This window comes from Cupressus sempervirens, chromosome 10, assembly GCF_028749045.1.
Source record: "Cupressus sempervirens isolate cs-2001-9-10 chromosome 10, ASM2874904v1, whole genome shotgun sequence".
In the NCBI taxonomy this organism is placed as follows: Eukaryota; Viridiplantae; Streptophyta; class Pinopsida; order Cupressales; family Cupressaceae; genus Cupressus; species Cupressus sempervirens.
The window spans coordinates 675,852,284-675,877,834 of NC_143127.1; positions in this window are offsets into that span (position 1 = coordinate 675,852,284).

Sequence of the window (25,551 nt, forward strand, 5' to 3'; positions counted from 1 at the left end):
CTTTGGCATTGATGATAAAAAAAAATTGTATCTTATCTCCTATACCTATACCTGTACCTACACCCCCCCATGTTGTATGCTCCAATATCCTTTATATCTTCTCTCTTATAATCCTCTTCATCTATCTTTTCTTTCATGACCTCTATACATCTCTTCCTTTTTATTTATTTTTATCTTTTTCAATATCTCTTATCCTTTTTTAATGGAAGTCAATGTAAATAAATATAACTAAATAAAAAATGTTTAGTGAAAACTTGATAAGAAATTTACCATTTACTTACGATAGCTATATAATTTGAGTTGATAAGTTGTAACAATGTATCCCATGTTCTCCTTAATGCTTGAATTGTCAAAGTATTCTTATCAAACTCTTCTTCCATGTTCTCCATTCCACTTAATACTATTTCCTCTAGCATCTGTATATGGTATTGTGCTTCCAATAAAATCTACTTCATTACATCAATATGTGAATCAATCATCCCTTGTAACTCTAGAATTTTAGTGATTAATTTATCTCTCTCTGATAATATCTATCCTTCTCTTGTAATAAGATCTTTCAAATTAAATGTATGTTGAATTATATTGATTGATAAGTCTAGGTTCTGGATATGACTCAGTCATTTGTTCTAAATTGTAATAAGCCTATTTTCGATATCTATAGTAAATGTGTCAAAACTACACAAAGTAGTATACTTTCTTAATGTAGTGTTAAAAATTTCTTGTAATCTATTTATTTCCTCTTGTAGCTTCCCTTTCAAAATTGTAATCTTGATTATCAAATTCTACTTGTTTGTTCCTCCAATTTTCTTGTGACCCCCTTTGCCAATTCTTCTTTTAGATTACTTCCTAATTCTTCCATTTTATCCAAGTATACTTTTATTTGTCTTTGCATCATTTTCTCCTTGTTTGATGTAACTTATGACATGAGATTCCTAAAAATTCTTAATGTCTTTCATTGAACTTTTCTTTTAATCCTCTTTTATCTTCTCTCATCAATCTCCATGTTATAATCAAATGCTTGCTTTAAGAATTATTTATCCTTCTTATTCAATGTCAGGGGTGGATACTTCAATATGTCAAATTTGGGATCATCACTTGGTGGGTCATCATCAACTTCATCATCATCTTCTTCTTCTCTTTTCTTCATGCCTTTGCCTTTTTTTGATTGTGCATTGTTGTCATGGTCTTTCTTCTTGTCTTTATCTTCATCTTTGTCTTTTTCTTTATGCTTGTCCTTGTCAACTATCCCTTCTATTCCTATAATTTTCAACTATGAAGAACTTGGTGCATTGTTTTTGGTATCCTTCTCCCTTTCTTGAGTTTCCCAAGTATCCATATCTTTAGATTGACTCTATGTTTCTCGACTACTTTGTTCACTAGTGCTAACTTCTATAACTATTGATAATTCTAATATTTATATTGGGATTGCTATTTTCTCCTCCTATGTGCTCATAGACTTTACTACTTCCTTCGTTGATATTAAATATTGAGTAGTTAGATCATGTTGATCAACACTACTTATCAGTTGTAATTTAGATTACCTAACTATAGCATTGCCAAATGTATCTTCTTCCCTATGTTTAGTACTTGTAGACACTATTTGGGATTCTACTCTCTTAATTTGATTGTCTTCTTCTTATTATTCATTTTTCCTGTCTGTGATGTCTTCAATTGTAACTTTCTCTTCAGTGGACTTCTTATTGTTTCTTGTGATGGTGGCTTCAAGTAATTCACTTGCTAAAAATATATCATTAACATTAGAAGTCCCCCCTTGCTCAAATGCTTTGCTCTACTCTCTTTTCAATTCTTCTAACCAAATTTCCTTGGTATTCTATAATAAAATGGGCTCTTTATCTAATAATACCATGGATGTTAATACCTTAGTTCTGAAAGATTTTTTATATTTATCCTTTTAGACTTATACATCATTGACCAAAAGATCAAGTCATAATTCCTATAAAATTTGTTTCCTCAATGCTTTTATCCTCAGACTTGCTAAATGTCATCTATACTAAAATGGGCTCTTTATCTAAAAATTTGTTTCTTCTAACCAAATCTCCTTGGTATTCTATAATAAAATGGGCTCTTTATCTACTAATACCATGGATGTTAATACCTTAGTTTTGAAAGATTTTTTTATATTTATCCTTTTAGACTTCTACATCATTGACCAAAAGATCAGGTCATAATTCCTATGAAATTTGTTTACTCAATGCTTTTATCCTCACACTTGCTAAATGTCATCTAGCCAATAGAGTAGTACATAACTCATGTGGTACCATTTCCTTTATATCTTTAGGATATTTTCATGCTTCCTTGAAATTTTTTATGATCGAATCCTCAATTAATCTCTTGTCTTATTCTATCATCTTTGTGGAATGAGTTAGTGTCCATCTTACCAACTAATCCTATTTCTGTGATAAGTTTGGAAAGTTCCCTTGGATCAATAGGGATCTTATACATTATCCATCTTAATTTTCTTCCCCATAAACTCACTTCCTTCTCAATTATAGCTTGTAATTTCTTTTTAGGTGGTGGAGTTTGAACCAAAATCCTAGTCATTATTTTCCTTTATGTAGCCACATGTTGTGTTTCTTTCTTTTTAATACCTTTCCTTATAGGTATTTATGACTCTTTCCTCTATAACTTCTATTGGAGTTTTAAAACTACCAATAAAATGAGTACTTGATATCAAGATTATGAGGATAATTCTTACTAATAAAAATTTAGATTTGGATCCAACTTTAACAGAATCATAGGGATTCTTGACTCTTTAGGTTCTACAAAACCAAGGTGGGTGCACCTAAGGGATATGTGGATATATGTCTATTTTATGGTTCTTGAATTCAACATATGCTTACTAAAATTATTTTTCTCTTTCACTTCTATCCCTTACAAAAGAAAATGGTCACAATTCTTCTAAAACTTTGCAAATAATCCTTGATACCAACAACTAACAATGACATACAAGGAATTATTACAAATAAGTGCTGACCAACAAATTTAACTCTTCACACATGAAAGTAAATATTGATTTGATTTAAAAATTTATGCTTCATGAAACCTAATAATTTCTTCAATATGAAACTGAATATATGGTCAGTTCCCTATCCATTTGGCATTTAGAGTCTATCCAACAAGTTTTGACCTAATTAATTTCCTTACAATCTATTATATCAACAATTAACCCTAAACCCATTCTTATGAATATCCTTCTTATATGACTGGAGATCGTACCAATTAATTGAAGCATTTACTTAATTCCTTGAATGAAAAGCAATAGTAAATTGATATACAACCTATTCTAGTTGCATTAAATTGCATAAATATTGCTCATACAATCTCAACATAACCATCACATAAAATGGAGATATAATTTAGAGAAAATAGATATAGCAGAACATTCCCTTTGTAGTAACTTTCCTTTGAAGATTATACAACACTAATGTAAAATCCAAAATATTTCAAGACATGACAACTTCTTAGTCAAATTTTCTCTATATTCTCAAGCTTGCAGATGAATACATCACAAAATTTCAAATAAAGACTTACTGGACCAAATGAAAAACAAGCATAACACTAAAAATTACATAAATTTTAGACCCTCACTCCACATCTTGGAAACCATTTTATAGAAAGGATTGAAACAAGCTTTAGATGGGAGGACACTTGTCAAAAAACTATTGGAAAATAAATACAAAGATATTTTAAATTAGTTACATCATAAACATTCTTTGTACTTGGCCAAAATTATGAGATGCAGTTACAAGATTGGCAAGTGGCATTTTTTAGTGGGTACCCCCTTAGTAAATTTGGTTTTTCTTCAGCTCATGTCACCATCCATGCCTTTTTCTCTATTCTTTATACCTTTAACTACATACTAACTGCATCCTTTAGCTATACTAGTCACTATCACTGAATGACAAGGATTTGATGTCTTCAATCAGTTCCCATATGGTAATATATGTATCCACATTTGGCCAAGTAGCATTTTCGACAACCTCCAATTCATCTAAGCATTTGGTCCACTTGGCATTTGTTATGGCTTTAACTTTAGCAACTAATTTAGTCATTTTTACCTCTATCTTATAAAGCATATCAACCATATCACAAACTAATGTAGCATTTTCTTCATTATTGTAATAGGATAAAAACCTAGCACAATCAAGAATGTTATCAAAAGAGGATGACCACTCTACCCAATCTTTCATTTTTCCTTCACTATCCAAAATTGTAGGTACAAAATTAGGTGTACCTACAACAATTGTCTTCATCTTGTTTTGGATTGGTTGCATCTTGCCACCAAAGAAGCCATTCAAATCTTTCACTTTATGGACCACTTTGCTAGTATTTACAATGGTTACTTTTGGCAAGCCTTTCTTTTGAGGTAGAATTGGAGCTAGACTATTAAAAAATTATGTGTAAGGGACCCATGCACTAAAAAGTGGAGATAATAGAGAAATAGCCTTTGAACATCTATATTTTGCTCCTTATAATGCAAGGTAATTGCTATGCACATTTTGAGAGATTGTCTTCAGTGCATTGATCTTATGAATCAACAAGTTTCTTGTTCTTATTTTTGCATCCTTGCTTGCTTCTAATTTTCCTTATCAATTTCTATTGCATGCCCTGATATCTCCCCTATTTCAGGTACTTGGCCTTATATCTGCACACCTTTGTCATGGATCTCTATAGTATTTCTGATAGTTTTCTTCAATGCTCTTACGTCCATTTCTAGCTTAATAGTTTTTTGTTCCAGGACATATATTTTCTTCATTTCATCCTCATAACTTCTTTTGGTCCTAATTTATTTCTCATATGTCCCTTCTAGCTAGGCTTGAAGAGTATCCATCTTGATTTTTTTCTCATTAATGCTACTGAAGTGTTCATCCCATAGAATTGATCACTAGAGGTGGATTGAACTTGCCAAAAAATGACATTCCCCCTAGGGGATTCCTTAATTTTCATGAGGGTAGCCTTATCATGCTCTGGAGCTAAACTCCAAATCACCATTGTTTGCACATCTATGTTATATCCTGACCCTCTCAGCTCTTCATACTAGTTTTCATCTTTAAATCCAATTTTTCTCTCTTGTCTCCTCATTTGATCTAGTAGAAAAGATGAGCTGAGATCCCATCTTGGGAAAACAATCATACCACTTCTTGTTACCAAGTCTCTTGCCTCTTCAATAGTGAGGGTTTCACTAGAAGGATCAATATTCCTATAATTTCTCACAATTCCAACCACCACCTCATTAGAATCACATGGTTTCATTTGCAAAGCTAGTTCATTCTACTTTATTTTGAACAAGAAGCTCTTAAATTCTTCAGATTTTATGAAACTGTCATCACTCATAGACTCATGAGTTTCAATAATCCTATCATCTATCATTTGAGCCTCCAACTATAGTTTCTTCACTCTTTTCTCATCTTCTAATGCTTGAGATATTAAGTACCTTCTTTTAGTATCATCAAAATACTTACTACCCCTTGCTAGAATTTGGAGGGCCTTCTATTGAGCTTTTTCTGGCAATTCCACCATCTTTTGCCATTTGTTTCTTTGTTTTTCCCACTCAGAACTCTATGGAATATCCTCTTTAGCTTGATCTTCATCAAGCTAGTCCTCATCATTAGAGACCTCAACAACGATCTCATCATCTAAATACTCAGGGTTAATCTTTTTTTTTTATTGTCTTGGGAACTTGGGATACTAGCTCATCGAAATTAACCACACATTTGTCCAATTTGGACCAATAGTCTTCACCAAGATAAAAATCTTTGAATGACAGATTTTCTTTCTTTAGTTTAAACTCAAAACTAACAATATCCCTATATTTTATCATTCTCTCCCTAAAAAAATCTTCATTAAGCCTATCAACAATGACATCTTCTTTCCATGTGGATTTTGTAGGAAGAAAATTATATCCTCTCATGCTCTTCAAAGAATTTTTGACTACATTGAATAGGTCATAAGTTCTAGCTAGTCTAGTTGGCAGTTGGTAGTTTCTTAAAAATGGATTGGTTTCTTCAATGAAATTTTTGTCAATTTCAAAGTCTCTTACCTTAGTGCATCTACATAGAAAGGTCCCTTCTTGATACCTTTGCCTAAATATTCTCTATTCAAAGAAATCAAGTACCAAAATACTTCTACAAACCCTAGTCTCTCAAGGACATACTTATGTAAGATATGGGGCGACTGAGGGAAACCAAAGACCCTTATAACAATATAATTTTCAAATAAGAAAACACTTCCCCAATCGTGTGTCAACTACTTTCTAGCATCAACACACATTTTAGGTTTAACAATCTTTTTGACACTCCAAGGGATTCTTTCAATTAACAACCCTATCATCTTTAAAATTAGATAAAAAATCATTATAAAAAGAAATGACATTATAATATGGGTAGAACATTTTCCATACCCTTGTCCATCTTTGTATTAGCAACCTTTCTCCCCATTCTTGTGTAGACTTGAAGAAGCTTAGATCAAATATATCAAAATTCTTGAACAAAATTAGATGCATGATTAGGGAATAGTGTTAGAATTTGAAATCCTTCAATTCTCCTTTTTGAGCAACAATGATCTCCTTATGGATACTATCAATGATATATTCCACAAAATCATACCCAATATTATGATTCGAGTCTTGGATATTCAAAGCCATAAAACAATGTGCTCTTGAAGCATTCATGGTTCCATTTGAACTTAGGGCTTTGCTGATTACAAACACATTATTTTGAAAGTATCTTTGGAAGAAGTTTAATGGAATAATGTTTTTAGTATCTTTCTTCTTTGGAATATCTCCCACATTCTTCTTTGATGAAGAAATGTGTCTGGTTATATTCCTACCCATGTAGAAAATCTTATGATTCTTGAAATTTTCATTTAATTTCTCTATGTCAATTGGTATTGACATAGGTCCTCCCAAGTCAAATGCTTCTATGAATGTTTCTTTATCCAAGGATAAGAAAATGCTTCTATCCTTTTTGTGGAATGACTTGTTGATAGGATTATAGCATTTGATTAATGCTTTTACTAAATCCACAACTACAAACACTTTAGGCATAATAAATTTTCCCAAGTTTCTCACCCAAGGGTTATAGACTAGAGCCTTTTCTACTCTATTCTCATGGAAATACTAGAACAACTCATATCTATTTCTATTAGGAACCTCTACAGCTCTGCATAATGCATACGAGTCTTTGAAAGCAAAGTCATTTTCATTTTGGGTGTTGGTGGAACCAGGCATAATATAAATCCATTCTTCTACAAATGTGCTAGGGGCTTTTGGCTATGCAGTTGGTTCTTCAATCATTGCTTGTGCAATTAAGTCACCTTCTCTCTAAGCCATTTCTGTAAGCAATTCTATCAATTCTACATACTAAATGCTGAAAGATCACTAGAAATCACACTACAACTCAAAATTTGCTCAAAAAAGCTTAGGCAATTATGAAAAATGTAATGAAAATATTATGCTCTTTAGACTTTATTTGTTTATGTAATGGGAGTGTGGCATTAATGTTAATATTAGTACACTTGAAAGCCTATCAACTCTTAAAAAGTTGGCCAAGTCTATTCTTTTTCATATCTTCGTGCATCCATCTCATCATACTTTTATCTAGCTTAGACTTGGGCATTGAAAACTATTTTATATCTTAAAACTAATAGCTATGATGATGTAAACAATATCATTTCATTGTTTCAACCTAGATTCTTCTCTTTCCTTTTTCCTAACTGTGACCATGTGATTAGGGCTTTCCTTCTTGATGTTTCATAGCTTCACCCTAGATTCTTTCTAACTGTTGAATTTGGTTTGTGATGTTGTGATGATCATTATGCAATCCTTCACAGCTTTATTTTACTTTAGCTTCATAACTGTTGTGATCTAGCAATGAACCCTCTATATAATATTCCACACTTTCACAACCGTTCATCACTTAACACCTTTTATGCCTGCAATGCTGCACTACTTCATATTTTATCATTTGTCACTTCTTCATAACTGTCAGACAAGATGTTCATTCTAACCATGCAATGCTACAAGAAGCACATTTCTTTAACATCTTCTTTATCTCACAATATTGCAACTTAATATCGTAAATATCTAAGGAACTATACAAGGATGCGATGAATACTTTTAACTACAAAAATTCCTTTGTTCGTGGCTGCACATCATTATTTCTTTATATTTGCTCTTGGCTTGTGAAGATGTGCTCACTATTTTACTTAACCATTATCTCTTTATCATAGCATCACCATTTTAAGTTTAACTATTACTAAAACAATTGCAAACATGCCATGGTCTTTAATCTTAACCATTTTGAACTTATCTTCGTAGGTTTGGATCATTAAAATGGTAACCAGAGTTAAACCTTATGATAGTGTGATGCATTTCATTCTCCTCTTCCCAGCCTTTGCCATGAGTCATTCATTAACTCAAGAGATAGTATGATGGTGTAAATCTTAATTGAACGATCATTTGAATCTCTTTGTCACAACTTAATATATTACTCTACTTTAAACCTTTGCAAGCTAGCAACAAGCATTTATTTTAACTACTGAATATCTTTCATGGTTTTGCAACTTAGAAATCACCCTTGCCACTTAACCATGTGATCATATGCACATCTTCAAATCTCTCTTCCATGTGTCACATCTTGATCTATCTATCTCTATCTTGGCTTCACCACTTGGATGCATTAAGACACATTCCCTTCTTTCACTACCTCACAACCCTGAAAGCTTCTAACTAGATTCTATGTGTGATCATGCAAGTATCCTTTATGTTGACTTCTTTCCTTCATTCACATTATCACTAGTTAAAATTTTAACTTAACCAGTAACCCCATGAAGATGCAACTAAAAGCTTTCGTAGTCTCACTCCACTAACCTGAGGTTCTCTTAACTCTCTTGTGAGGATTTGCTTGCATATTGTTTCTTTCTTATTTGTACAGTCACCACTTGAATTACCTTAAGTCAAAAATGACCTGTGATCATGCATTCTTTTCTTTTTTTTCTCATTTTCACCTTTAACATAGATGTTGTCACCAACCATTGTGAGACTGCAATGAGCTTAAAATAAACCGTTTCAACATTTCTCCACCTTTGAAATGGTTAATGAATAAAGTGATACGATGTTGCAATCATAGAGGCTTCACAACATTGCAACTTAAAATACATGGAAGGTCATGAAGTATAAAGGTAAACATTTTCTTAAAAGTTGGGGATATAAAATATAAGAAGAAAACTTGTGTATCCTTATTTTGAACTTGTAAAATAATTTGAAAAGGCCTCAACTTGTTGGAAAGAAAATTACCTAGGGTTTTTTCATGAGGGTTAACAAAAATAAAAAACCTAAACAAGGAAAAACACAACCTTTTCATGATTTTCATAGATGTTAACAATATCTTAGGCAAGTTAAAATTTAGGCCAACAACTTCCTCTTGAGTACTTTCCTTAAATTCTTCTTCATGACCTTCTTCTTCTTGTTATGATATTGTGATGGTTTCACTTGTAGATTGTACTTCATTTCCTTTTCCCTTCTTTGTTGGTGTGGCCCATTGAAGTGCAAAAATAGCATGTGTGACCTCCTATACCAATAGGATACTTTATGTGTCATGTGCAGTTCTAGATATCCTCTTTGTCTTTTTATCCTTTTTGGCAATTGGGGCCTCAAAATCTTTTCTTGAGAAAACTTCTTCATAAGTCCCAAATTATTTTACTGAAGTATTCTTTGGTAGACTCAATATATGATCAATATGACTGACCAATTCATCTTTTGATATCTCATAATCATGATAGGTAATCCAAGAAGTCCTTGGCTCTATTGGTTGTATCCTACAATGATTGGTGTGAACAATAAAGCATAGTGTAACCTTATACCTTTTAACCATCTCTCTTAGTGTTCAGTAATGCACTTGCATTTTTAATTGGAATTATTTGAAGTTGCTCCAATTAATTTTCTTGAATTCATCACCTAGCTTCTCAACATATTTGTTAATATAATATATAACATGTCTATTTTCATTCCATTGTACATTTCCTATACTGGTGAAATTTTTTTGAACATAGAAGAATATACATACTAGTAAAGTACCAAAATTTATGTCTTGTTCTTGGTACATTTTCAATCTATTCATATTTACATTTAATTTATTTACAGTCATACCTGGGAGGTCATATGATTTACCTCTTGTTGTAATTTCATGTATAGTCTAGATTGCAGTACCTTGCATGTTGTTGGAGTGACTAGACTAATAAACTTTATATCTAACAATCATTTTAGTGAACCTTGTTCTTGCATGGTTCATCTTGTCTATCACCATTTATCTTTTATCCAATGTGCTCTTGGTTATCTTTCTTAGATCAATCATGTTGTAACCCTTAATGAGAATTCCTTTCCTCATACTAACAAACCTGTAACATTGTTGACAATATCCCTTCTATTGTTTATTGGTTCATCCAAATATAACAATAGTGCTCCATTATTTACTCTACTTAATAAAAATCTAATCAAGTCATTAATGAAAATTTTATGCATATGTACCATGTGAGTGAGGCCTTGAGTTTCAAGGTGCTTGTATTTGTCTTTTACTCATCCATCCACACATATCTCCTTTCTGTATATTTCTTCAATCCCTGATTTGCCTACTACTATAATCTTATTATGAATGAAAGTACTAATATCTTCAGTCAATATTACCCTTAGTGGTAATGATGAAAGAGATCCAGTATCATCTCATACACTTGTATCCATATATACTCCAACTTTAGGTTGTATTTCATTGATGCTAACAACAAGAAGATTCTTGTTCATGTATGCCATCTCTCGTAATTACTTCAAATAGTTTAGGTTAAGAAAATTATATCCATTGTAACTTCTAGGGCACAAGATAGCTTAAGTCTCTTTTTCTTAGTAACACACAAAGTAAATTGCTTCATATTTTCACTTTTTACACTTATTAATTTCCTTCAAAAGTAGGGTGTCAAATGAATTACCATTGCATGTACTTATAACCCAAAAAATAAGCAATGGTAAACCAAGAAATTAATGTATTTATAATAGTAACTTTTTTGTAAGCTTCAATCTGATTGTGTTTAACTTTTTATTACCAATATTGTTGTACTTCTTGTTCTTTACCCTCCATTACCTTATCAGAGATGTAATAGGGTTTTATCATTATTAGTTGTCCCTAAATTGTACTTTTTCTATCTCAACTTGATGATGTACTTTCTTGACTTGAAATATGCACTTTGTTGTCAGTTTCATTCTTCTCTTCCTTTTGGACCCATACTTTTTTTTATGTTGCTTCTTTGTTTTTTAATGTTCACTTGACTCTTACCAATTATTTGGAAATATTTATAGGTTTCTACAATATGACCATACTTGTAGCACACATAAAATATTCTTTGTGTATTTACACTTACACTCCTATACCATCATTCTCTTGTCATATATCCTCTCTTTCCATAGTTACTGCAATGTGTGTTTCTTGAATTCCTTGTCTATAGAGTTCCACTCTTATAGTGTTCAACCTTATAACCAAATAAATTTCTATTATAACAATTCCCCATAAAGATCATTTTCATAGATGCACCTTGGAATCTCATTATGCAATCTTTTTCTCACTATCCAAACTTGTAGTAGTTATAGCAGAGACCATTAAATGATACTTTCAATAAGACATTTGATAGTTTTCTTCTATACACATTAGCTATATGTCTTGGTTTACCACAATGATATCATGTAGGTTTTTTATTCTAACTATCTCTTGGTTGGAATGCTTTTTCTTTGTCCATTTTAGAAGATTCACATACTTCAAATTTTTTCATATTGGTATAATCAAGTCTAGTTTTATCTCTTGATCTTTGTTTCCATTTTAGCTGTTCATCAATATTTTTCACGATCAGTTCAAAATTGATAAGCTTCTCATTAACTTATTTTTATACCTTCAATTTATTTATTAGATCTTTCACATCTTTCCTTAGTTTTTTATTTTTAGAAATGACTTGTCAATTCTCCTCATTTGTATCACTTATGTATTGGTTTAGTGTATTATTTTCTTCTTGTTGTTGAAGGATTATGTTGTTTGTTGGAATATTTAGAATAAATGAGAAGGGGATGGGGGATGAATTAGTTATCTAAGGTCCAAATGTAAAAATAAAACTTTTCAACATTTCAACTTCAACTTATGCATGCATTGATCATTCAATATCTTAAACTTTTACATATTGTTGTCCTAGGTCAAAATAACTTTGTAGAAATATAAACATGAAATACCATAGAATCAATCACACATTTTGACACAAGGATTTAAGATGGAAACCAAATTTGGGAAAAACCAATAGTAACATGCTACCAATTTTCACTCTCCTAAAGTGAGCCCTGTGAGGAGCCAACCCTATTAAAGCTTACAATGCATGCTATCACATATGACATTTTTTAAAGGATTTCAATCACCCTATTAGGAGTGAGTCTTGTTAGAGAAATTTAGAAAATTTTATTAGAATGTCACCCTATTAAAGGATTTACTAATGACTATTAGGTCAAACTTAATCCAAAGGATTTATCCATACTAATACAATTGTTGGAAAGTAACAAAAAGACTTGATCTAATAATACAAAAAATTACTTGTAGATTATAGATCTCTCATCCAGTCCTCCATTTTTCTTGGCATTCATACTCTTCATCTTCAATAGCTTGTTCACCCTTCAAGCCTTCAACTCCTTAAGCCTTCTTTCTTAGTATACCAATTACAAACTCTTTCATTCGGCTATCATATGAAGCAACACCTTAGAATTCTTGTCTATCTTAGGTTTGTGCACTTGAAAAATTACTTCTGGCCTATTATCTCCTTATATCATCCATTTCAAGGTTAGGTCAAATTTATTGAATCTTCTCATCTTTCCATTTTGTTCCTTCTAGAAACTTCTATTACAATCCTATTTAAATTCCTCTCAAAATGGTTTATATTGAATTCTATGCCACCATCTCATTAAACTTATCTTCAACACACTTCACACAATTCAATAAATTAACTTTGTTGACTCAAATTCATCATATCTTTGATCAATTTTTTTTTAATATCACTAGGTAATAACATCTATTTTCTTAGAAAACATTGTCTTCTAATGCTTGACTAACACTAGGTCTCTTGACATACACAAAGTTTCACTCAGATGTTGTTGCCATCTTTTGATGCTTGACATATGGTAATATTTCTCTTTTCTCATCTACTTCACTTGGCTTCAACTAAATTTTTGCTCGGCTTGCACTGACTTTCTTGGCATCCACTATTTTCTTAGTTAGGCTTGGTAAACACATTTCTTTACTTAGGCTTCTTCTAGTGCACATACTAAACTTAATTTTCTTAGCTTCAACTAAATTTTTTCTTGGCCTACATTACTTTCTCATCTTCCACTATTTTCTCAGCCAAGCTTGGTAGACACATTTCTTTAATTAGGCTTCTTTTAGTCTTTTCACAAGTATCATTTCATTGTAGCCTTAAGTAGATAAACAATACACTATATCATCAAAGTTTTTCTTGGTCTTGGTGTTTCTTTTATAGACCATATAACTCAACCCTTCTCTAAGTTCTCTTTTTATCCATTCTTTTCAAATCCTCTTTATCAATCAATTAAATGATAGGATTCATACCAAAGTAAGCAATTTTCTGACCAACAAGTAGTAGGTTTGACGTTAGTGACAAAATAATGATTATTCTATGATAAGTTTCATCATTTTTCTTTACTTCAACAATCTCCCTCTTTGGCTTTCATGGAAAACCAATACCAACAAAAATACCAAAAAATAATACCTTTTATTAAAATCTCTCCCTCTATCAATATGTATGCCTTCATCTATATACTCTAATCTTTTCCTCAGATTTATCCCTCATCTAGTCTTGTTGCTCTTTTGACAATAATATTTCTCCTTCCTTCTCTTGATCTCTCTAATATCTCACTCATTTCTTTGATATCTCCCTCTTTGACACCAATGCCAAAGACATGTCATCTATACACGTAGATATAATCAATTTAGGTCGAGCAAAACTTAGTGCATGTCAAGCAACCCACTGTTGGCCAAGAATCAAAAGACAATGTTTTCTAAGAAAACAACAAATTATTTTGACCTAGGACAACAATATGCAAAATTTTAATATATTGAATGATCAATGCATGCATAAGTATAAGTTAAAGTACTGAAAGGTTTTATTTGTACATTTGAACCTTAGATATCTAATTCACACCCCATAACAATAGGAAAGTAAGTTCTAGGGAGGTGGGTCAATCAACACTTAAAAATTCTACCATAAAAATAATTCACAATTCATCCATCTCATAACTTAACATGTAAACTAAAATAAGTAACCATGCATCACATCTAAAGCATAATGTAAATCAACACATAACACACTTTACAACTACAGTAGTGAATATTTTTGAATCTTCTAATTTCAACTCCTTCTTTACTTTAGGAATCTCTTAAAGTAAGATCCATTGCATCAAGCTGTAAAATATGTCATTCAACTCAGTTGATGTAGGGAACTACTCTTAATTCTTAAGTAGCTTTGGATAGGGGCATCACCCCTAGCTTACCTCTAATATATTCATGTGCATCCTTGGGTAAAGCCTTTGTGAATATATCAACTATCTATTCTTTAATATTCACATATTTCATTCTCACTTCTTTATCTTGAACCAACTCTCTCAAGTAGTGATACTTGATTGCAATGTGCTTTGTCTTTATATGAATTATAGAGTTTTTAGGTATGTTTATAGCACTTTTATTGTCATAATAAAGTACCATAGGTTTAGTGATTTCTTCCTTCATTCCTTTAAGTAACTATTTAATCCATACCACATTTGTGCAGTTCACTATGGCAACCACATATTTAACTTCAGCAGTAGGCTATGAAATACAATTATGGTTCTTGCTAGTCCATGAGAGTCTTTCCTAAGAAAAATGCTCCTCCACTTGTACTTTTTCTATCATCAATGTTTCCATCCCAATCAACATATGTATATGCTCTTAATTCAAATTTATCATTTTTCTTGTAGTATTGACCATAGTCTTCTATACCTTTCAAGTATCTCATAATCCTTTTAACAACCATTAAGTGATTCTCCTTAGGATTTGTAGAAAACCTTGCAACAATCTCAATAGCTAGTGCAATATCAAGTTTGTTGTGAACAACATATTACAATTTTCCAAACATAGACTTGTACAATGTTTGATTTACTTTAGTAGAATCATCAGTTTTGGATAGTTTGTGTCCTGTCACCGTAGGAGTACTAACTAGTTTTGAATCCTCCATACCAAATGTTTTCAATATTTCCTTTACATACTTGGACTAAGTGATGTAAATACCAAAATTTCATCTGATATACTTGCAATTCAACAAAGAACTTTATTTCTCCAAACATAGACATCTCAAAATCTTTCATCATTTCATTTGTAAATGTCTTACACAATGCATTTTTTTCTCCAAATATGATATCATCAACAAATATTTTAGGTTTTGTTCTTCTCAATCTGCCCAATTTCTTATTTCATGGCTTGATTCCAGTCTTCATTTCCTAATGAATCCTTCACTGATTTAGGCTTATGCATGCTAAACAAACATGTGCCATTTCTCAACCTATTCATTATCATTGGTCTAACTTATTTATCTCTAATGATTTTTTTAGTAGGGTGATGTCTTCTGATATACTTTGACAACCTTGGCTCTGTTCTCCTTTCTACAATGGGTCTTTCATGAAGTTCAATTTTAGATTCACTATGCACTTCTCTATTAGGTAACTTGACATTCCTTTCATGGAAACTAATCTCAATATCAGAATGTACCTCAACTTTTGATTGTGACTCTACCCCTAAATGCAACTTGGCTCCTGAATAAAACTCAACATCCATTGTATGTGACTCGACAATCACTGATTCTTGTTGATTAGCAACTTTGTTTGCAAAATTTTCAGCATTGTTAGACATGTCTTGATAGTTGTATATAAAGGTTATGTAATTTTTAGGTTCCTTCTTTGGTTCATCTTCATGTACTTTTGTATATTCATAAAACTTTTCATTTGCACTTTTCACAACCTTGTTAGCATTATAATTTAAACACTTATAAGCTTTTCTTCTTGTGGAATAACCTAGGAATATACCTTCTTCACTTTTGCATCAATTTTACCATTTTTTTTGTCCTTAAGAATGTAACACTTGCTTTCAAATACCTTAAAATATTTGACATTGGGTGAGTATCCATACCTTAATTGAAAAGGTGTGGAATTTCTACCTTTATTGACTTGTACTTGGTCCAAGGTATAAAAAATTATACTAACAACTTCTCTCTGGTATTACATAGCAAGATTCTTCTCCATTATCAATGTTCTATCACAATCCATTACATATATGTTCCTCCTTTCAGTAATCCCATTTTGTGGAGGTGTCCTAGGTGCAAAAGTTTGTCTTTTGACTCCTTTGTAATTGCAGAAATTTTGAACTCATTTGATGTAAACTCTTTATCTCTACCAAATCTCAGGCATTTCAAGCTTTTACCAATTTCCTTTTCAACTGTTGCTAGATACAACTTAAACATTTTAAAAGCATCATATTTTTCTCTTAAAAATATTACTGTCATTATTCTAGAGTAATCATCAAAAAATAGGATAATGTACTTGTCACCTTTGTAGCTTTGCACATTAATTGGTCCACATAAATTAGTATGAAATAATTCCATAATTTATTTTGAAGTATGAGTCTTACTTTTAAAACTACACTTTGTCATCTTTCTTAATAGACATTGTTTGTAAATCACATTATCAGGTTTGTTCAATTTTGGCAAACCTCTGACTCTTTTCATTTTAGTGATACTAACCAATTGTCAAAATTTATATGACATAACCTTTTGTGCCATAGCCACACATCATCAAATTGTACATCAAGATAAGTAGCATCATTCATGTCAAGATAAAATAGATTACCTCTAGTCTAATCTCCACTTCAAATTAATTTTCCATCAGTGTCATAGATCTTAGCCTTCCTATTATCAAATTTAACTTTGTATCCTAAAATGTTCAATTGTGACACACTCAAAAGATTATAGTTAAGCCTTTCCACATAGTATGAATTGTCACACATGATTTTTTCTATGAACTAATTGATCCTTTTGCTTTTATCAGATAGGGTGCATCATTACCAAATCTAACACTATTTCCATTGTAATACTCAAGGGTAATGAACTTACTTTTGTCTCCAGTCATGTGATGTGAACATCCACTATTAATGATCCATCTGTTACTTTTGTTCACATAAGATATCAATGTAGTTGCCTCATCTTCATCAAAATCATCTTTCATAGCAATACAAACAAATTCATCATTGGATTCGTCTTCAGCAATGTAACAAGCCTTCTTTCCCTTGTCCTTATAGCCTTTGTTACTCTTATCTTTTCTACCTCTAAATTTTTCTTCATTCTTCTTGTTTGAATTTTCAAGACATCTTGTTGCAATATGACCAACCTCATTATAATTAAAACATATGATGGGAAACTTATCTTTGTATTTTCCTTTTCCTTAGTGAAATTTCCTAGCCAATAGTGCTTCCAGTTCTTTTAGATATTCATCATTTGTATCACTATCACTAGCAACATGTTTGACCTTTTTCTTTTTCTTATCTTTTGGTTCTTTTAGTGTCAACTTAGCTTTGAAAAAATATTCAACATTCTCAAATTTGAAATTACCAAAGTTTGAAAGTTCAAAAGTAGCGAGTCTACCAACTAATAATTCAAGGGTCAGAATACTACTAGGAGTACACCTAAATTCTTGTATAGAAGAGACTCTAATAGCATAGATAGGAAACATGGTTCTTAATACTTTGCTGATCATAATCTCATCTTCAATCTATCTATTAGATCCTCAAATTGCATCACCAACATCTTTGATTCTCCCATAGTATTGAACTATAGTCTCTCCTTCTTACATTTAAATATCATCAAATTTTCCTCTAAGACTTTCATCTTTGGCTCCTATCACATTCTTGTATCCTCCATATATTTTCTATATGACATCCCACATCTTAGAAGAATCACATAATTTGATGTCATCAAGCTCTGAATAGCTTAGGGTAGATGCAATCTCCAACATTTTCTGATTGTATTCCTTCTTGTGTTTCAATCATTCAGAAGTTGGGGCTCCAACTACATCAACCTGTTCAGTGGTGGTAGTTGACTATGTATAATATCCAAGTCCTCCTAGATGTAGCTTCATTATAATTTTCCATGTAGGAAAGTTTTCCTTGTTCAACTTGGGCACCTCCTTTCTATACATCTTGATCTTTAGCTTGAACTACCTTCAATTTTTTTTTTCATCACAAGTATTTGGTGCTCTGATACCAATTATTGAAATGATTATAATAACTAAGAGGTGGGGAGGTGAATTAGTATCCAAAGTCCAAATGTAAATATAAAACTTTTCAGTACTTCAACTTATACTTATGCATGCATTGATCATTCAATATATTAAACTTTTGCATATTGTTGTCCTAGGTCAAAATAACTTTGTAGAAATATAAACATGAAATACCATAGAATCAATTACACATTTTGACACAATAATTTAATGTGGAAACCCAATTTGGAAAAAACCACCAGTAACATGCTACTATTTTTCACTCTTTTGAAGTGAACCTTTAAGGAGCCAACCCTGTTAAAGGTTACAATGCACACTATTAAATGTGACTTTGATGAAAGGATTTCAATCACACTATTAAGAGTGAGCCTTGTTAGAGGACTTAAAAATATTCCATTATAATGTCACCTTATTAAAAGATTTACTTATGACTATTAGGTCAACCTTAATTGAAAGGATTTTTTTAGACTGATACAGTTATTAGAAAGTAACAACATGAGTTGATCTGATAATAAAACAACTCACTTGCAGATTATAGATCTCATATTTAGTCCTCCATTCTAGTTGGAATTCATACTATTCATCTCTAATAACTTGTTCACCCTTCAAGCCTTCAACTCCTTAAGGGTAAAAGCACAAACCTATGTCACCCTTTTATAAAGGAAAAAGTTAACAAATGTTTAACTATTCACCTTTAATGACATTAAAACTATTATTATTATTTAGAATTTAAAAATAAAGTAAACTAATGAAATGTGTAGAAATGGACAAATTTTATTATTATTATTTTTAATGATAATTTGGAAAAAGAATTGATATATTTTCCTAATTTTTAAGGATGATTTTTTAGTCGTTGAAAAATGTTGAAAATGAGGGGTCTAGTTCCCACCACAAAACTATATGAAAATAAACATTTTCCCCTTTGATCTTAGATTATCTTATAGATGACATATATAGCTAAATCAATCAAAAATAAATTTTTTTTTTTGACCTATATTTTCTCTTTTATAACAATTCAAATTTCAACTCTCCTAATTTCAATAGTTTTCATCTCCCACGACATTTTTCAAAAAAAATCACCAAAAGAAAAATTATGCATTTTAGAAGAGGACTCTCTTCTCTAGAACGTCATATTACTTTAAATTTTTTATTATTTTTTCTTTCTTAAAATCAACATATTGTCAAGTGTTAAAATAGGTACTTGTAGTATATTTTAATTACAATATACTATATCTAAGTGAAACATCTAAACTCTATATGAGAATATTATTAACTTTGAGCTATATAAAATGGTACTTATATGTTATTAAAAATATATCATTAAAAAGAGTAAGAGTTATTGAAATGTGAGTTTTCTGAAATTATTTTATTTCTTTAGTAATTTGATACAAATTATTATAAAACATGCATTTAATAGATATTTCCAATTACCACCAAAAAAATGATATTTCCAATTGGAAAAGTGTGAGAATATATATAACTTAGCTAGAATAAAATTATCCAGATCATATGTTTGAAACAAAATGATTTTAGATAGAAAAATTCAAATTGAGCCATTGTAATAAGTCATCCTGAAAGGTGACACAAGTTTTTACTTTTACCCTTAAGCCTTCTTGCCTAGTATTCCAACTACAGACTCTTTCATTCGACCACCATATGAAGCAACACCCTAGACTTCTTATCTATCTCAAGTTTGTGCACTTGAAAAATTTCTTCTTGCCTATTATCTCCTTATATAGATAATTTATATCTTTTCCACTTAATCATAATCATCCATTTTAGGGTTAGGTCAGATTCATTGAATCTTCCCACTTTCCATTTTGTTCCTTCTAGAATCTTCTCTTACAATCCTCTTTTAATTCATCTCAAAATGATTTATCTTGAATTTTTTGCTACCAACTCATCAAACTTATCTTCAACATGCTTCACATAATTCAAGAAATCAACTTTGTTGGCTAAGATTCATCAAATCTTTGATCAAACTCATTTTACTATCACTTGATAATAACATGTCATTTTGTTGGAAAACACTACCTTTTGATGCTTGGCAAACATTGGGTTTCTTGGTATAGACTACGTTTCACTCAGTCGCTACTACATTCTTTTGACGCTCGATAGATACTAAGATTTATTTTTGGTCGGAACATACTGAACTTACTTCACTCAGTTTCAACTAAATTTCTTCTTGGCCTGGAATGACTTGCTTGACTTCTACTATTTTCTTGGTTAGGCTTGGTAGACACATTTCTTTTTGTAGGCTTCTTCTAGTGTACATATTGAACTTACTTCACTCAGCTTCAACTAGCATTCTTCTTGGCCTACACTCACTTTTTGTGCTTCCAATATTTTCTTGGTTAGGCTTGGCAAGCACATTTCTTTCCTTAGGCTTCTTCTAGTCTTTACTCAAGTATCCTTTCATTGTAGCCTTAAGTAGATAAAAAATACATTGTATCATCAAAGTCTTTCTTGGTCTTAGTGTTGTTGGAATTACAATAGGAAAGGTAAACTTCTGGGGGGGGGGTGTTGAATCAATGCTTTAAATGGCCCATAAAATATTCAACACACATCCATATCACATATTCAATAAGTAAACTGAAATACCATTTAAAGAATGTACATCTAAAGCATGCAAACAAGTAAGCTTTCACATATATGACACAAGATATGGTTACCCAGAAAACCTCCAATGAGAAGGTAAAACTAGGGTGGAGATGACACCCACAAATCTTCACTATTGCAGTAATAAAGTGTATCCAATGAAGGTTAAGATGTTTGATCATGAACCATGATCTACCCTGTAAAAGGTCTTCCTTGTTAAAGGCTTACAAATACTGTTAGGTCTTATCTTGTTAAATGATTTCAACACCCTGCTAAATGTGTGTCTTGTTAAAGGACTTAAACTCACAATTAAGTAAGCATCTTGTTAGAGGATTTCAATATAGCTTTTTAGGACTACTCTATTAAGAGATTTAACTAATTCACCTATTAGAATGTCTCAAAAATGATCCTATGATTAGCATTCTTATGCTTGATGATAGATTAGTTCTATCCTACTATGTACTTGATCCTTCTTGATCAGATGCCTCTCTACTATTCACCAATTTAGATCTTAATACCTTGTTCACCATGAATTTCCTAGTTTGCACATGCAAAACTCTCCTTGATCATTCATTTATTCCTTTTTACACTCATATAAAGTTTAGTGTTTATCATCCTTAAGAAGACCTAGGTGACTTAGGGTTAGGTATGAATCAATGACTGTGATTCACCCATATTGCCTCTAAAACCTTCCTTTTTCTTGATTAGATGCATGTAATGCATATGGATTCAAACTTAAGATTTTTCCTTATCATCAAAATATCGTAATTCAATTTTCAAGTCAGCTAAAAAATGGTTTACATAGTAGTTTGTCCCAATACAAACAACTATGAAAAAATTATGTTACTTGGCATTTGAAGTCCCTGATGCTCGACACATACTAATTTCAATACTATCACTCAACATTTGAATGAATCAGCATGTAGTATTTTCGTAGCTCCCAAATCACTTGACACATATTTATTGGTCAAAATTTGAGTGACTCAACACTCACTATTGACTTAGCATGCTCTAACTTATACATGTGCTCGACGTATGCTACGTGTTCGACATGAACTAAGTAAATGACTTAAGTGTATAGACACTCACTTGTCAAAACCAATTTGAGATCAACAATATCCCTCTTTGACATGAGTGTAAAAAATACTTGGTCATGTATTAATAATTTTATTCTTATGAGCATAACATAACATAACTAGTTGGCTTCTGTACAAAATTTCAACATATAAAATTTTTGCAACAAATTATACCTCAAAAATCTTATAACTCTTACTGAGTTGTCTGATCTATTTTTTTCTATTTGGTATATAAAAAAATCTCTCCTATTGAGTAGATTTCCTTCAACTATTGATACTCTTTTTCTCATTCTTTCTCCCTCATACTTGCATACTTGCCTCCCCCATCACTCTTACTCCCGCTTTTTGACATTGACACCAATGGGTTATACAGTAATAGTGTGTTTGCCCAAAAAAGATTTATTTACCTCAAAAATAATCTTAAGAGTGGCATCCCAATTGTCACAAGCTACCTCCAAAGACTTGATTTGGATGGCCAGCTTGATAGCAAGGTGTACTAGGCCATCTGATGTAGAAAGATTGGGGTCTTTCTTCATAATATTTTTTGCATAGCTTAATTCCTTGTGTAGAATCCCCATATGAGGAGTGAATGTAGTCTTGATGCTTATCAATTTAGCCCTTATGTTGGCTTCATCTACAGATAGTGTTGTTAACTGACTTTGGGTTTGCAATAAGGTCCTGAAGTGTTTCTCACTTTGAGCTAGAGTCATGGGCAATTTAGCTCTGGAAGACTGCATTTGACTTTCCAAGCTCAGGATATGATTCCTTATTTCTTGTGTAAAGAGTGTAGGATTACATAGTTTGGTGTATAAAGAGAAAATATTCTCTAGTACCTTCTTCACACTTTCTATCTTAGTTTCCAATGCAACTTGTGTAAGTTCTATATCAATGGATATCTTCACATTCACTTTATGTTGAAACTTCTTCTTAGACCATTCTAATAATTTTGCATTAGTATCAAGTTTTGTATCACTTAATTTTTCCACTATGTTAGTCAATTGTTCAATAAGTGGCATTTTTTTCATCTAGAGTAGGCAGACTAAATGCATCGAAGATGTCTTTGATATCAAGAAAAACTTTCTTTTGCCTATGCTCCCTTTTGAGTAGTTTTTGATGTTTCTTTCTTGCTAGGTCTTTTTGAAGTATACCCATCTACTTAATTATTATTGTTGCAAGATCAAACTTGGGCAATATAATTTCTTCATCTAGGATAATATCTCCATAGGTTATTACCTCTTCTTCCTTGGATGAACTTGGACTAAGCACTAAGAATTGTGTAAGGTCCCTCCTTGCATGGACTTATTAAATATGAATTTCTCTGTTAAATCTATTGTAGGAGATTAGAATGGATATGAAGTAATGTTTTATGTTGTGAATGTCCTAATGAAATTGAGATTAGTTGATACATCCATGTTTTAATACTCAGTGATTTAAGAACTACTACATTATTTTGACTGTTTAAACACTCAAATTTCACTAACAATGATACGAGGCATTTTCACCTAATGATAAGGGTATTGATTTTGGTACCCCGATGATTATGTTTTATGCTTTCAAATAATTTAATATTCCCTATTGACAATGTTTATGATGTTTAATTATATTCATGCCTAATGATGATTATTCTAGTATTTTAATCTGAATTAATGAATAATGTTATGTTATATTGATTTTGTAATTATTGATGACTAAATGTGTGTGCTGAAATTAGAAAGGGTTATTTAAATAAAATATTTATGTTTTGATTTATGCGACTATCCAAATAAGTTGTATATATATATATATATATATATATATATATATATATATATATATATATGCATGTGATTTTCTTGAGCTACTGATGGGTGCAATGAGTGTGCAGGATATTTTAGCTAGAACATCTAATGAAGAAATAAAATTGAACTCTATGTACCATTTGTGGAAACTAGGGTTGAGTCTAATAAAAGATGTAAACCCCACTGTTTGTAGATTATTTGTATCATGAATTGAATGAATGTATCATTCTGTAAGCATTAAGTGTTAATGTTTTGTAACAGTGATTTTTCAATGTCACTTGACTCTCGTGAATTGTATATGCATTCCAACATGATAGTTAGGGTTAACTGAGTAACCTAAAGATCTAAGTTGGACTAAGTTAGTGGCCTTTTTGCTAATCAGTTAGTAATCAAGAATAGTGAGTAATATGCATTTTTTGAAGGCTGTTAGAAAGTCCTAAAATTTCCAAGTTTTTGATAAGTCCCTAATTATTCCTTAAGGCCAAAAATCATGAAATCTAAGTACCTAAGGAGTATGGGTATGGGTTGGGAGCATTTTCCACCCTCCTAGCCCCTTTTGTTGACTTTTATGGTCACCCAAAAACTCCATTTTTTCTTGATTGCGAAAATTAAATGTTTCCATCATGAGTTGGATAACTTTAACTCCACCTTGAGGTTAGCCTTATGTCTAGTTGAGTTAGAAGACTCTAAAAATTTTAGGCAAGTGAAGGAGTTATTACATTTTGAAGATGGTTGAGTTTAGGATCTTATTTAGAGGCAATTTTGAGAGGGTTTGAGTGTTCACCCAACCTCTAGTTTTAGAGTGCAATTTAGGATTGAAGGACCAAAAGAAGGAAGGGAATGCTCATCTCAAATTGTTTAATTGCCATAACTTGATTTTGAAGGTAGGAACCCTTCAAACTCTTTTGGTTCATGTTATCTTCATGTTTAAGTCATTTTGTTGCATATGTATGTTCATGTGCTTGTTGAATATGTTTGAGAGAGATTGAAATGAATCTTCTTAAATGGTTTTCTTTTGTTTTTTGAAGGGATTGTATGGGTTGTATTGGCATTACTCACCCTCAGATAGGGCAGAAGTGGTCATGTATGGGAAGAGGTCTTTAGTTGGACTCCGACAGTGTAGAGTCTCTTCTTAGGATGAGAAGAGGGAGAGAGGGTAGGGTGTTATGGGCCTCTACTCGTCAACACAAACCATGTGTATGAGTTTTGGAAATTAAGATATAGAAGAATGAAAGTTCTTGAGGTTATAGCCTTGAAAGAGGACCTGTTATGGTGTTGTGTCTGACATCTCCTATTGGAAAATTCCACCTTCTCCCTAGTCTAGTTCAATGTCGAACCTATTGTGCAAACTGAGATGGGAGTGAATGTTTGATTTTTTCTTGATGTTACGTTTAGTTGTTACCTAGTTAGTTTTCATTCTCTCCATTATCACCATGATGTGTTGCAGACTTCATAATGGTTTCCTTATTGAGGAGCCAAGACGAGAATTCAAGATTGTTATTTAAATTCAAATGTTGGGAGATTTCTCCTTGGTATAATGATCCTATTGTAAAAATGTGATTGTTAAACTTATTATGGAAATGACTACGATCTCAGGTTTTATTCCCTGGTTCATTCTTGAGGGAGTCCTTGAATCAGATGATGAAAATAAAAATAAAAATGGAGTATGTTCCTTTCATATTATATTTCTCGC